The sequence below is a fragment of the Uloborus diversus genome, chromosome 1 (assembly GCF_026930045.1).
Source record: "Uloborus diversus isolate 005 chromosome 1, Udiv.v.3.1, whole genome shotgun sequence".
NCBI classification, from domain to species: domain Eukaryota; kingdom Metazoa; phylum Arthropoda; class Arachnida; order Araneae; family Uloboridae; genus Uloborus; species Uloborus diversus.
This window is the reverse complement of record NC_072731.1, coordinates 78,179,613-78,187,631: the sequence shown is the minus strand read 5'-3', so window position 1 is coordinate 78,187,631 and position 8,019 is coordinate 78,179,613.

The window sequence follows — 8,019 nt, the reverse complement described above, 5'->3', positions numbered from 1 at the left end:
CACATATGCCTACACACACGTACACATCCCCCCCACACACAAACACTCATACACACAACTACCCACACACTCATACCTGCACGTAGACACAAACACACATGCCTACACATACCCCCCTAAACACTAACACACATAAACACACACGCCTACATACACACCAGAGGCGTAGGAACTTTATAGAAGTAGGGGGAGCTGGGACACAGTATAAGAAGTGTCTGGGATCTAAGGGGTAGAAGCAGAGGCGCAACCAGAAAATAATATTTTTAGGGGGTGACGGGGGGAAGGAGGCTTTTAAACGTTTTCCCCCATAAAAAATTGGCTTCGAAGCTTCCATCTCTTATTGAATATTGTATATATACAATTGTTTATGGAGAGAATGAGAAGATTAAACATCTGGTTTTGAAAAGGAGTACATTAGTACTCGAAGATGAGCACGTAGAAATAGAGGTGTTTCGGGGTCTCTCCCGGAAAATTTTCAAAATTCTTGTTCTAAAATCGAACTTATAGGTGATCTTTGATAATATTAAGGGGAGAAAAGGTTCGAAAACCCTCACTGAAAAAATTTCGAAATTAATGTCTTAAAACGCGATTATATACCATATTTGTTGCCTTTAGTGAAAATATGACTCGAAGGATTGTCCTCGATCGATTTTTCGAACGATTTATATCTCCGTCCCAATATTTCGAATTGGAAGTCCTAAAAACATAATTGTAGACAACTTTCAATGATGGCAGGGGAAAAGGCTGTACTAGGGCTCTACTCTGGAAATTTTTCAAAATTGAAGTCCTAATAGAGAGCATTTTTCAATGATGTAATCAGAAAAGTTCAGAGGTTTCTTCTTCTTAATTTTTTGCGAAATTGTAGTTGCTGAAAAACGCGACTGTGGATCATATTTGTTGGCGTTAGGGGTCCAGCAATTTTTTTGAAATTGAAGTCCCAAAAACGGAATATTTCATAATCTCCCATGTTTTGGGGGGCAAGGCATTCAAAGGACTCTCTTCCGGAAATTTTCAGGGAATTGAGCCTTGAAAACAAAATTTGAGGCGCTTTGTAATAATTTTGGAGGAAAGGGGAGGCTTCGACAACGTAGCATTTAGAAGACTTTCTTATTTTCTGAGAACTAGAAAAAGGGGAATGGATGAAACAGGAGGGCGGAAAAACAGAACGTTGGATATGTGTTAAAATGAATTGTTCACTATATATTATATTGTTGAGATAAATTTTTAGTTTAAAATCTTTGAGTCTTTGATAGAAACTATAAAATATTGTTGGCTTTTTTTCTGCAATAATAGATGAAAGGTAACAATTTTGGCATAAAAATGTATCTGGAAGTGATGAAAAAATAGTAATTTTGAGAAAGCAAAAAAAAAAAAATAAATAAATAAATAAATAAATAAATAAATAAATTTGAATTTTGACATCTGGAATTCAAATTATGTTTTTCGCAATCATGAGTGTGTGTGTGTATGTAGGCGTGTGTGTTTGAGTCTGTGTGCAGGTATGAGTGTATGGGTAGTTGTGTGTATGAGTGTTTGTGGTAGGGGGGGGGGAATGTGTATGTGTGTGTAGGAATATGTGTTTGTGTCTGTGTGTAGGCATGAGTGTGTGGGTAGTTGTGTGTATGAGTGTTTGTGGTAGGGGGGAATGTGTATGTGTGTGTAGGCATATGTGTTTGTGTCTCTGTGCAGGCATGAGTGTGTGAGTAATTGTGTGTAGGTGTGTGTATATATGTCCGTATGTATGCGTGTGTGTATGTGTATGTGTGTAGGTGTATGTGTTTATTTGTACGTGCGTGTATGTATGCGTGTTAGTGAAGGACATTGACGCTACCTGGAGATGGTTTTCGCTAGAGGAGCAGCATCGTGAGGCCGATCGACGGTGGTGCTGCAGAGGGTGCTGGCGGGAAAATAAAATGATAGCATATCCAAACAGTCAAATGAAAGCAATAAGCAATCGTGATTGCTCAAAAAACAAGAATAACTATAACTTCTTAAAGTATAATCTGAGGGGTCAGATAACTTAAAATGAGATACAGTGGCTCCCAAAAGTGTTCGTACACCTTGAAATTTTGTAGTAAAATCAAAATAACGCGAAACTGAAATCGAATATGAAGTCCATTTTTTTTTTCACAATATTCCTATGCCATTCTGAATAAAACCCAGAAGTTTTTTTCAAAATATTGCCAGATTTTATTTTTGAAATTTTTCAAAAGACGAAGGGTCAGAGAAAAAAAAACGCCACAAAAGTCATCTCACACTGAAATATTTTCGAATAAACTCATGATTAAAATTATCATAAGTTGTTTTTTTAATTATTTTTGCATTGTGATGACACAATGTAAAGTCATTTGGCTTTAATTTTTTGTTTATTTATGCCCTAATATTCTGCTTATTATTTTAAAATAGCAGCTGTGCGCATAAACCAAAAACACAATTCGAAATTTGATGTTTTTTCTCTTTCAGTAGCCCTAAATTGGTTTGAAATGTCACTAAATTAGTTAATTTATACCATTCTATTGTGAAGTGCTTGATAAAATGCTTTAAAGACGAGAATCGGATCGAAAACAAGGCAAGAAAATGTCAAATGCAAAGTTAACAAAGCGTGATCGGAGATTTATAGTTAAAAGAAATGATGAAAAATACACCTTTGGGTGATGAAAAAATTTCTGCAGAATTGAATGAAACATTTTCGTTTAATTTTCCCCTGAAATTATTCGCCAAGTTCTCTGATTACCTGGATTAAATGGGACCTCTTCCTGCAGAAATTTTCTTGTTCGTGCAAAAAACAGAAAGCTTACGTTTTCCGCCGTAAAATCAATGATAAATAAGCTCAAAACATTTTGGAACAACGTCATACTTAAAAATAAATTCAACATTTTGGGTTAAATTGTTGCATAATTGTAAATAGAAAAAAAAAGAGAGAAATTAAATCTAAAGAACTTAGTTGGGATCAGCTAATCAGGACAGTGAAGGTGTTCTTGTGTGAGGGTGCAGGACTCGGAAGTTTGAAACTTTTCGATGAATCAATGCTGTTCAGTGAAATATTTTTAAAAACAATTTTAAATTATTAGCCCAAAATTTGTCAATCGGAAACAACTTCGTTTTTTTAAATCAAGATAACGATAAGAAGCACACGTTTGCGTTTGGTGCCTCAAATATTGTCATTAAGCTTAGAAATATCTCCTCAATCGCCAGATTTAAACTTAATAGAACAAATTTGAAGATATCTGGTGGATATATTACGAAAATACACTATTGAAATGGAAAACGAATTAGAAACAGTAAGACTCGAAGTGCGGCTGAACACTTACTCAGAAATTGTTCAAAAAAAAAAAAAAAAAAAAAAAAAAAGAAAGAAAGAAAGAAAAAAAAAAACAATGAAATCTATTCCCAGATGTTTAAAAGCTGTTGCTGATACTGCATGATATTCTACTAAATAATAACTTAGTAAAAAGTTAGATTATATACTAGTTTTTTGACATTTTTTCAAAGTGTATGAAGACTTTGGTGAGATCAAGTTTCTGGCACTTTTTGATTATGGATTTCTTAAAAATCAAGTTTTATTATGTTATTAACAATTTTCATGTAGTTTTGTTAAAAAATAAATCATAGATCTTATAATTAAATACCCGTTCCAAAATATTAATTTTAACGAATCGATAATGGCGTATTTCATTGAAAATCTTAAGTGTACGAATACTTTTGGGAGCCACTGTAAGTTTTCAGAAAGTTGAAATTATTTGAACAAGTACAAACAATCTTAGTAACCTTTTTTCAGTCATGTCTGGAGCACCTTCCATATTATTCATATTTAAATGCCAAACTGGCTCATTATTATCTCTTTTTGTGATCAATGGACTAAAGGCGAATCCGGGGAGGGGGGGCTATGAGGCTGCAGCCACCCCCATACCAGAAATAAATTCTTTCACCCTCTGTCTATGCATCTTAATGTTAAAAAATATATATATAATTTCCTACATCCATTCTATCTTTATCAATTTGTTTTCGCTCTTCTTAAGGTTGATACACAAATTTGCGATAGTAACAGGATACAGGAGTGTTAGTTTTCCGAAATTTCCCTTCAAATTTCTGAACTTTTTCCCTACATGTTCCAAATATTTATACATTTACTCACTGAAAGAAGGAAAGGAGAAAAAAGTGTAGATAGAATAGCTACTTGTTTTTCTTTCTTTCTCTCTCTTTAATTTTCGTGTTTAATATCAATTCTTAAAATTTTGTCTTCTTTCTCGCTGTTTTTCACTATTTGTTTAGCATCTTTCAGCTTTTCTTTCTTCTATTTCATTTACATCACCTTGTCAGCGTAATTGTTTTGCATCCTTAATAAGAATTGAAAATTTTGCCTTCAAATTGCATAACAAATATGTCTAAACGAATGAAAAAACTTTGAATATACATTTAAAATTTAGAATTTTAACACTGAATACCAAATTTTAAATTATTTCAAATGTAACTCAGAAAGATTCATTAGTCATTAACACCCCCTAGATAGCAGATAATGATACAGAACACTTTCGTTTACATCGATAAACTTTGGTAATGATAAGGAGACCTTAGCAAGAATTTTAACTACCTCAGCCGCCCCCAGAACAAAATTCTGGATTCGCCACCGCATTGGACAAAAAACCGCATGCAAAACTAATAAGAATATGAACTGAACTGCAATTCTGCTCTCGAAAGCCGAAACACGAGCTCAAGGTGGGGAGTAAATTCATATATGTACTGGTACTGATTTTCGCTGGCCGCGGGGTAGAGACCACTTTTCCGCATTTCTGGAATCAAGAAATGTTTTAACAGTGAAAAAAGGGTGAAGGTGAATTCAAGTGCACTGACCACTCGTCTGCCCCCTGCTTTTGTTGGTTATTGGGTGGAAATTCCGAAATTCCTAGAAAAGGCAGATCACATTTTTGAAATCAGGTTTGAGGAAATCAATGTACGGCAATAAGCTGCAATGCTAGAATTTTCCGGGGGAGCTGAGCCGGTTTGAAATATTCCAGGGGGAGCTCAAGCTCCCCTAGCTCCCCCAATTCCGACGCCTATGATACACACACACACTCGTGATTGCGAAAAACATAATTTGAATTCAAGATGTCAAAATTCAAATTGATTTTTTTTCTTTCTTTTTTTTTAACTTTTCAAAAAAGACAATTGTTTTGTCACCCGAAAGCTTCATTTTAATTTTTGTTACAGTAGTTCTTTTTCTAACAAATGCAGCTTTTTTCAGCACAGTTTTCATCTAATATGACGGGCTAATTTACAGAACCGTCGTATGACGAGGTTTTGGACAAGCACAATACTAAAATTTTACATTTTTTGCCTGACTGTAAGTCTAAAACACCGATTTAAACTCACTATTTACAACTCATTTAAAAACAAACAAAGCATGAACAAAAACGAAATTATCTAAAAATCGGAACAAAAAAGAATAATCTACAGAGATTTTACATAAAAAAATATTTATTCATTACAAAAACTATAGGCGATTAAATTTGTGCTGCAAAAAGCGACCGGGTGGCAGACACTTCGTCACTTTTCATTATACTGGCGTCTGAAGACAGTTGCTGCGAAGAAGAGACTGTTTCAAGCCAGGGGCGGCAAATAGGGGGTTCGAGAGGGGGCGGTCGCACCCCCAAATTTTTTGAGAGGAGTGATAAAAAATGAGCAAATTTAATTTAGGTAAATCGCAAACCAATGTTCATGAGAAACGAATCTTGCTGGTTCTCCGTAATGGTTGAAGAAACTCGACATATTTTCAGACATGAGCAAGTGTTTTCCATTTTTTTAAATAATTAGAAATTCATCAAGCATTTACCGGCCTTTTCAAAACAGAAAAAACTGATAAAGAATCACTGTTAATTTTAACTAAAGATGTAAACCTCATATAGGCTAAATATTTCATTCTTGCGTGCTCTGTGTAATGATGGTTATGAGAGACCCGTGCAGTGGTGTGGCTGCATGATTTTCACTAAATGCTTTGGTATTTGACATTCATTGTTACGCTCATATTTTAAGTGTGTCTTTTTAATGAGTGTACATCACTTTCTTCTGCTAGAAACACATTTCAACTGCTCAATGCATAGCATACTTTTATAGATACGTCTTAAAAATACAAGCTATTTTAGAAAAAATATCTCACCATCAACAAATATCTTTTTTGTATGCTCTTTAACAATGCAATCTCAGGGGGACACAAGAAGGTCTTCAAGAGACAACACAAGATGGTCTTTCAAACCATTAAAACCCTTTTCAATAATTTCAAGGCAGTCATTTTGGAAAACAACTCTATCAATAATGAAGAAGCTAATGTCTTTTAACATGTCTTCATATGAATTTTTATTCGTTTTGTTTGCATTGCGGAGATTTTTTGAACAATGCTTTACTCTGTCAAAACACCTTCAATCATAACCTTAATTTTGGACTGTTCAAGCTTCAGTTTAAGCTACAATTGAAACTATTAATACATTTCACGTATATGAATGTATATTTCAATCAAGCGTGGATCTTTTCATAAAAATTCTTACTCCAGAGAATTTTTAAAAGGTGCAAAGAATATTCAAATGAATTTAGAAGAGGTGACCAAAATGCACATGATGTCAAGTCAAACCTTGATTTAACATATTGTATAAAATAATAGATTCAGTTTCTAATGAAATTAACACAAGATTTGATGATAAATATTTTCTTATAGCATGAGGCAAGAAGAATTGTTCAGAGACTAGCCTAGAATAGACCATTTAATGATGAAAAATGAAGATCATCACAATTTTTAAAGTCATCTGGGTGATTTTGAAGAGCAAGATGTGATAGGTGTGTTTTCATACGTAACTTTGTTACTTCAATTATTTTTCAAATATTCCAATCAGTTCAGTTCGTAGAAAAAATCATTTTCGTGTTTCAGAAGTTTAGAGAATTATTTTCGAAGCACAATGGGGGAAAAAAAACTTCGCTGAAAAAAGAGCACAACACTGGTCATTGCTGGATTAGTAACAAGATTTACTGTTCTTCCTTATTTTAAAAATCAAGCATCAAAACTTTATCAAAAAGTGAAAACTGTAATATCAAAACACTTGGTATGATAACATATTCTAAAACGAACTACAAATTCTGTCATAAAAATGTAAATTGTTTTTGAACACTTATTTTAATTAATTCTAAACCCATATCATGATTACTTGCTGTTAGCCAATATGTGTTTTGGTTCCATACTGTGGTAATTCATATTCAAGAAACTCGACCCCCTAAATGAAACGCTGAAATGCCACCCCTGTCTCAAGCAGAGCAATGTTACAGCCTACATGTACAGTCGACTCCTGCTACAACGCGACTCGACTTACGCGAAAGAGCTACAACCCGAATTTTTCGACTTTCTCATCGACAACACGATTTTTTTCGGAAGCATGTATCGGCTTTGTTATTGGCTACTAAATATTGATTTCATGAATGTTATTACATCCTTATAGCATCACTGATAGAGAAAGTTCTCACACCAAACTAATCTACGCATCGTGTTGTAAGTGCATCAAATAACCACTCAGCATCTTTCTTTCCTTTTTTTTCCATTCTAATTATTAAAGTTGATGAAATATAATGATACCTTAGTACACTGTTTCATCTAAAGTCCTGCCAAAAAAAAAGTTGAGATTCTCGATATGATTGAACAACTACAAAACGTCGACAATAGCACGACAATAAGTATGAGTGAATTTTCCATACGTACAAACAAAAGTCAAAACACAAAGATATCCGAAGCTCAGAACTTAGTTTCAATATTGAAGCTTGCATAGTTGTGTGTGAGCAAAGAAAATATGTATTATGAAAATGGAAGCTGCTCTTGTACTGTGGATTAAAAAGATTAGGAAGAGAGGCTGTTGCCCTAAATGGAAACGTAAAAAAGAAAAGGTGAAGCAATTGTATTTAAAAATGTATTAAAAAAGAATAACGATCGGATCATGGTGCATAAATCATCGCCATCTTTATTTTTCAACTCATGAATATTATTAC